Source organism: Sorex fumeus, unplaced genomic scaffold (genome assembly GCF_029834395.1).
Source record: "Sorex fumeus unplaced genomic scaffold, SorFum_2.1 ptg000039l, whole genome shotgun sequence".
NCBI lineage: Eukaryota > Metazoa > Chordata > Mammalia > Eulipotyphla > Soricidae > Sorex > Sorex fumeus.
The window spans coordinates 13,110,786-13,117,384 of NW_026606096.1; the positions used below are offsets into that span (position 1 = coordinate 13,110,786).

General features: G+C 47.3%; 1 pseudogene; it reads right to left on the bottom strand.

Moving 5' to 3' along the window:
- Positions 1 to 4,907: 4,907 nt before the first annotated feature.
- On the bottom strand, positions 4,908 to 6,172 carry LOC130028345 (TAR DNA-binding protein 43-like; annotated as a pseudogene).
- Between the last annotated feature and the right edge of the window lie 427 nt (positions 6,173 to 6,599).

The following is a 6,599-nucleotide window of genomic DNA, read 5'->3' on the forward strand; positions in this document are numbered from 1 at the left end:
CACTTGGTCGACAAGCCTTTATATTAGTCTTTATTTTCTTATTTTCATTTTTATATCAAAGTCTTTAACAATAATATGGTGAATTGGCTACTCAGTTGCAATTTTTCTATTATTTTATCACCTGTAAAGAAGTTTAGGTAATCAACTATTTTCATCAACCTTATTTGAGACTAAGAACTCCCTTTTGTTGACTGATTAATGGCAGTGTATGAAGAGACGATTAGCTGTAGTTGGGCAGTGGTTCTGTATCTCCCTCATATTCTAGTTTTATATACTCTGCTGTGGCCCCTACTACCATTCGCTCCACACTGATTGAGGCCAGTGATTAGTGGCAGAGAATAGGAGCTGACTTCCCACAGCCAAGCACCACTCCTCACCATGCCCGTACCCTTCACCCTCTGACTTTCCACAGCCAAGCAGCACTCCTCACCGGGCCCTTACTCTTCACCCTCTCTCTTTCTTTCATCTCAGTCCAGCGCCAACTCTACGACTTCCTCCCCTTCACCCACCTTTCCTGATGAGGCTGAGATCTGCTCCCCCTGAAACAAGAACAAAATTTCATTCTTAGTCTTCTTAAGTGGAGGTTTCTCTGCATCTCTCTGCATTTTTAAGATGGTGATTGGGGTTGATTTGCTGTCCAAACATCAATTCTTTTCCCATTCTTTGCCAGCTGGCTATGCTACTCTCATCTCCTGCTCACCGCTGTTATGTGGTGGTTTGGAAACAGCCTTACTCACTGGACTGGACTATCAAAACTGTGGCATGGTTTTGCTCTCCAGCATCTGCTATCATCAATAAAACTTCATTATCCTTGTAGTTGACTCACCTAATATCCTAGACTTTTGGTTTTGTGATCTCTACTCTACCTTAGCAATCTGATACCTGTGTCATTTCCTTTCTCCAAATGCTGGATCTGCTGAAATAATCAACGCAGACATTCCCTCTCTGACAAATCTTTTGGTCTTTTTGGTTTGCTGGTTCAAAGACTTCCAACAACCCTGTGCTGTGACAGCACCTGATCTTCCTGTCCAAATTTGTACCTGTCCTCTTCTGTCCATCAGCTTCCTCCTGTCCTTCTCCTCTCTCCTTGGTACCTAATTTTATTCATTCTCTAAAATTTTGACTCTTTAATTGAAACTATTTGTATATCCATGATGTTATGATGTTATATGAACCCAACCATTCTCCTTTCTAGCTTGGGCATAAGCATAAAATTATGCAATTGAAAATTGCACTGACAAAGATAGTTGGAAATGATCACTCTAAGAACTGCTTGCTGAAAATAGGTAAAAGAACAAATAGGATAACCTCTCAGTATCTGTGTTTCAAACCATAATACCCAAAAGTGGGAAGGGGGATAGATGTGGGGGGGCAGACAGAGACAGACAGAGATGGGGAAAAACAGGCAAAGCGAGAAAGACGGAAATTGCCAGCTGTAGAGAGAGGCTTGTGGGGGAAGAGTGACGGGAGGGAAACTAGGGACACAGGTGGTGGGAAATGTACACTGGTGGTGGGATTGGTGTTGGAACACTGTTTGACTGAAATGTGACCATAAATGGCTTTTCAACTCTTTATCTCTTGGTGATTCAATTAAAGAAAGAAGAAAAGAAAATGCATAACTAGACAGGTTGTTATTATGAAAAAAATCAAGGCACTGATTCCAACTCTCATTGAACACTTGCCAGAGACCTTATCAACCTTGTTTGGTTGTTATTTGTTTTTATTTTGGGGCATCATCTGGGTATGCTCAGGCCACTCCAGGCTCCGTGCTCAGAGATCACTGTGCTTGGGTGATGATATGTGGTGCTGTGAGCAAACCAGGATCAGCAGTGTGCCAGGCAGGCGCCTACCCTATACAGTCTCAAGCTTTTAATCCAAGTTTTAAAAGTTAAATTCTGCTGTTCTACTTTAGTGATTGTGAAATCCATTCGTTTTTCCCCTGTGTCTTTTTCAGGAGGTGGTCTGGCCTCCCAGCTCAAAGCTGTAAAACTTTGACATCTTTCAACCTAAAGAAACTGTCTGGAGCTAAACCCACCCACCCTATCCTCTCCAACCCAATGTTTCATCAAAGGCATAGTTCTTTTGTCTGTGTCAGCTGCTTCCCCTTCCTCAGGAAGCCTTACTCAGATATCTCTAGGCATTATTTGTCAGTGTTCTTTGTCAAGAACACTGACAAATAATGCCATATCTTCTCTACTTGGTCTATAGACTCTTTTAAAGGCTCTGTCATATCAGTTCTTTAATTGCACTTTCACTACATTCTCTTTCTAGATAACCTCCTCTCCTTTCTATCTGTGTTATGGTATCTGTGTGATGATAACTATCAAGACATTATGGGAAATTATTCCTCTTCCATCCAAGGTGAAACAGTATATCTAACTTTTACCCAGACCTAACTTGCATAATTTAGGGTCACCTCAACCATATGTGAAACATGTAATCGTTTTCATCCCCTCACATATCAATTAAAGTTTCAACTTCTGTATTTTTATGGATTTGAAACCACAAACCACCTAATTGTCTCAAACCAAGAATCTGGTGGTTACCTTCACCTTCTAGTTGTCCTTCACCCATTCTAAATAAATCATATGCAAAGTCTTATTCATTACTCTTTGGTATCTCAAATTACAGTCTTATCTTTATTTCGGTTAGTCTTTGGTCCAACTACTATTACAAATCTTTGAGATAACTTGAGAATATTAGTGGGCTTATTACGTACACTTTTTCTTCTTTCTTTCTTTCTTTCTTTCTTTCTTTCTTTCTTTCTGCCTTCTTTGGCTGAGGAATAGAAAAAAAGAAAGTGGCTTACATATAATGTGAAAAATTCACTGAGACTCCTAGATGTAATCAATGTCTCAATTAAAATTTAGAACATTTCTATTATTCAGAAAGTTCTTTTGTATGCTTTTCTAGTCATTCTTTGCCAAATAATCCTAGACTGGAGCAAGTAGCCCGGGTTATTATACCATAATCTGTTTTGCATTTTTATGTATTTCTAATTTCAAAGTATGCTGCCTTGTGTCCAGTATAAGGTTTATAGAATCCCAGGGGTTGGAGCTATATAGTGCAGCTGCGCCAGGGTTCAATTTCCAGGACTCCATGTGGTCCCCAATGCACCACCAGCAGTGGTCCCTGAGCACAGAGCTAGAAGTAAGCTCTGAGCCCCAACACCAAAATGAAAGAAAAGAACATAAAAGTATTTATAGAATTCCATGAATAATTCTTTTGTATCAGGGAGAAGCATTCTATTACAGGGATTTATCACAATTTGTACACTAACCAGTGGATAAATATTTGGATGAGTTCCAGTTTCTCTAAAGCTGATGTGTATTTTTATACAGTTTGTGTATACATATGCTGTCTTATCTTCTAGGGAGAAATACAAATGGAGTTGCTAAGTATGTATTTACATTTAATTTTCTAAGGAATTTGCCACCATCACATTTGCTGCCTATTTATGAGGATTCCAGTGGCTTGCATTCTCACCAACTATAAAATTATTGGACTTTTAGATTTTAACCTTGAACATTTTTTCTTTTTTTTTAATTTAAATCAGTTTTATTTCAGAATTTCCAACATTGACAACTCTTATAAAAGCATTCGAGCACAGGGTACAAGACCACCAACAGCATCCTAGGGGTGGGCAGGCCCCAGGCCCCCCCCGCCCCCCCCCCCCCGCCCTCACTGGCGACTCAGCTCCGAGATTCCTGTACAGCACACAAGCTCAGCCCACCAGCGCCAGGCCACATGACCACACCGACAGATCAGGAGCAGGAGAGGACACGAGGACAGACACCATACAGCATTCACAGCAGTTGACAAGGGGGCGGGCAGATACAGTATCGTGTCACTAACACATTCAGCTAACGTTGGTTCGCTAATAGTAAGACTCACTTCAAGTCTTCCAACAGACGTGGATGTCCTTTGAATGCAAGAAACATTCATACGTATGTTATCTGCTACCATGGCTCTCCGCACACTCTCGCACCAAAGCCACAGGTTGAGAGACACATCTCGCCCAGTGAAAGAATCTCCATTATGCACCACCAAGTCTCTGCACGCGCTCTCCTGTCCTCGCTCATACCAGCCTCTCATGCCCCGGCACCACCATCAATCCCACACAAGGTTTCAGAAGTTCAGACAGCCTTCTGGTCCACAGCACAGCCTTGCCGTCACAGCGTTGATCCGCCTCCAGGAAAGAAAGAGTAGCGGATAAAAATGGGACACCCACCGTCAGAGACACAGCCCGGCGGCGTGGGGACGAGCTCTTGCGTGCGTGGGCAAAGCAGCGGACAGAGCCCCACGGCGCAGTGAGTACAGCACTCCTGTCAGTGAGTGCTTCTTCCACAGACGTTTGAAATGAGATGAACTGCAGAGATTAAATGAAGGCTTCATATCATACTCTCGCATATGAGCGGAGACAAGTGTTAAGAAAACACACAGAAAGAAAAGAACCAAACATTGCAACACCACGATCTCCAGGGACCTTCCTACGGAGAAAATCCGTATGGTGGGGTTCAAATTAAAACGAGGAGGAAAGAATGCAGCTCTAACCAATGGGTTCCACTTTGAACATGCAAATAACTCAGGTGACAAGTCCAGGGATAAAATATTACAGGAGAAGCTTCTTGATAGCAATTGTGGTGTTGGTTTACCCGTCAGGCAAACAGCAGTTCACTTTCAAACACTCAAGAGTTCAACCTGTTATGTAAGAAAACTTAGAAAATTCCTTTAGCTTTTCCTCTTTTTCTAAATGAAAAATGTCAAAATTACTGCTAAATATACTCCACACCAAACAAACCAATTTTGAAAATTCTTAGTGCATATGTATCTTACAATATACTTACCGTGAGTTTAGAAAAATTTGACTTCCCACCAGTCTTTAGCGTCTAACTGACCAGCCCAGCCTACATGCCCCAGCCCGACGACTTCGAGTCCATGCTGGAGCTGAAGTCCATGCATTGAAGCCGCTGCCCGAGCCCGCGTTGGAGGCCGACCCCCACCCGATGGCGGTGCCCGAGTTGGAGCCGCTGTACTGGTTGTTCCCAGAGCCAAAGGCCTGGTTGGGCTCTCTCTGCATGTTGGCCTGACTCTGATTGTTCCCTGATGGGCCCGACTGGTTCTGCTGACTGGCCAGCATCCCCATCATGCCCCAGCTGCTCTGCAGGGTGGCCTGGGCCGTGGCCCTCATGGCCGGGTGGACGCGGAAGGCGCTGAAGTTCATCCCGCCCCCCATGTTGCTGCTCTGGTTGTGGCCCAGCCCCGCCCCGCCGCCCCGGCTGTTCCCGAACCCGCCCTGGTTCCCAAAGCCACCCGGATTACCACCAAATCTTCCACTTCTCTCTAACTGCCTATTGCTATTGTGCTTGGGCTCCGCGTTGCAGATATGCACGCTGATGATGCCTTTGATGATCAGGTCCTCGCCACACAGGGACTGGGCCACCTGATCATCTGCAAATGTGAAGAAGGCAAACGCCCCCCCCCCAAGGGCTTGGGGATGAACACATCGACCACCTCCCCGTACTGGCAGAAGAACTGCCGCAGCTCGTCGGCAGTGAGGTCCTGGGTGCAGCGGCCCACAGACACCTTCCTGCTCCTCAGAGGCTCATCCGGGCTTTGCTTAGAATTTGGAAGTTTGCAGTCACACCACCGTCCATCAATCATGTGTCGCTGGGACATCACCTTCACTTGGGTCTCATACTCCGTGAACCGCACAAAGCCAAACCCTCTTTTGGTGATCAGTCTTGATATCTTTTTTTTTACCTGGACCATGAGGACCTCCCTGAAGGTGGTGAAATACTCCTTGAGGTCCTGCTCGGTGGTCTTCCAGGGCAGGCCGAGCACGATGGGGTCGGACGTCTTCTGCACGGCCCTTTTCACCTTCACCGCCGATGAAGCATCAGCCTCCTCCATGTTCCTATTGTTATCTTTGGGGTAGTTGACCACGTAGACCAGGTTGCCCCAGCCCGCGTCGGGCGCGTGCAGGATGCCCTCCACCAGGCGCGCGTATGGCAGGCATGCACTGCGACACGGGGTTCCGGTAGCGCAGGCCGCAGGCGCCCGGGAACTGCGCCGTGACCGTGGACAGCAGCACGATGCCATCGTCCTCGGACGGGATCTCGACGGGCTCGTCGTTCTCGTCCTCCTCCGTGACCCGGATATACTCGGACATCTTCGCCCGCTCGGCGTCCGCTAGGTCGCTCGGAACCCACGAGGCGGCGCGCGCAACGACAGCGCCCACGACCGCTCGCTCTCGGCTCGCATTAACCTTGAACACTTTGATGTATTTATTATTCATGTCCGGGGCTCGCTCTGGCTCTCTTCCCCGTGCGGCTCGCCCCCCCCCCCCCCCAGGAGGAGGAGGAGGAGCAGCGGCGGCGGGTCGGGGTCCGTCCCCGGTCCCGCTCGCCCGCCCTCCCGGAGCCCCGCCGCTCGCGAAGGGGGGGGTGCTCAGGGGGTCGCTGAGGCGAGCCGGAAGAAGGTCGCCAGAGAAGTGCCCTGGTTGGTCGGCGGTGTCTGTCGTCCGCGGCCGGGTGGGAGGCGGAGGCCGCGCGCGCGCGCGCGGGGGTGCTGCTGTCTGTCGGGGATCGTTCTCGACG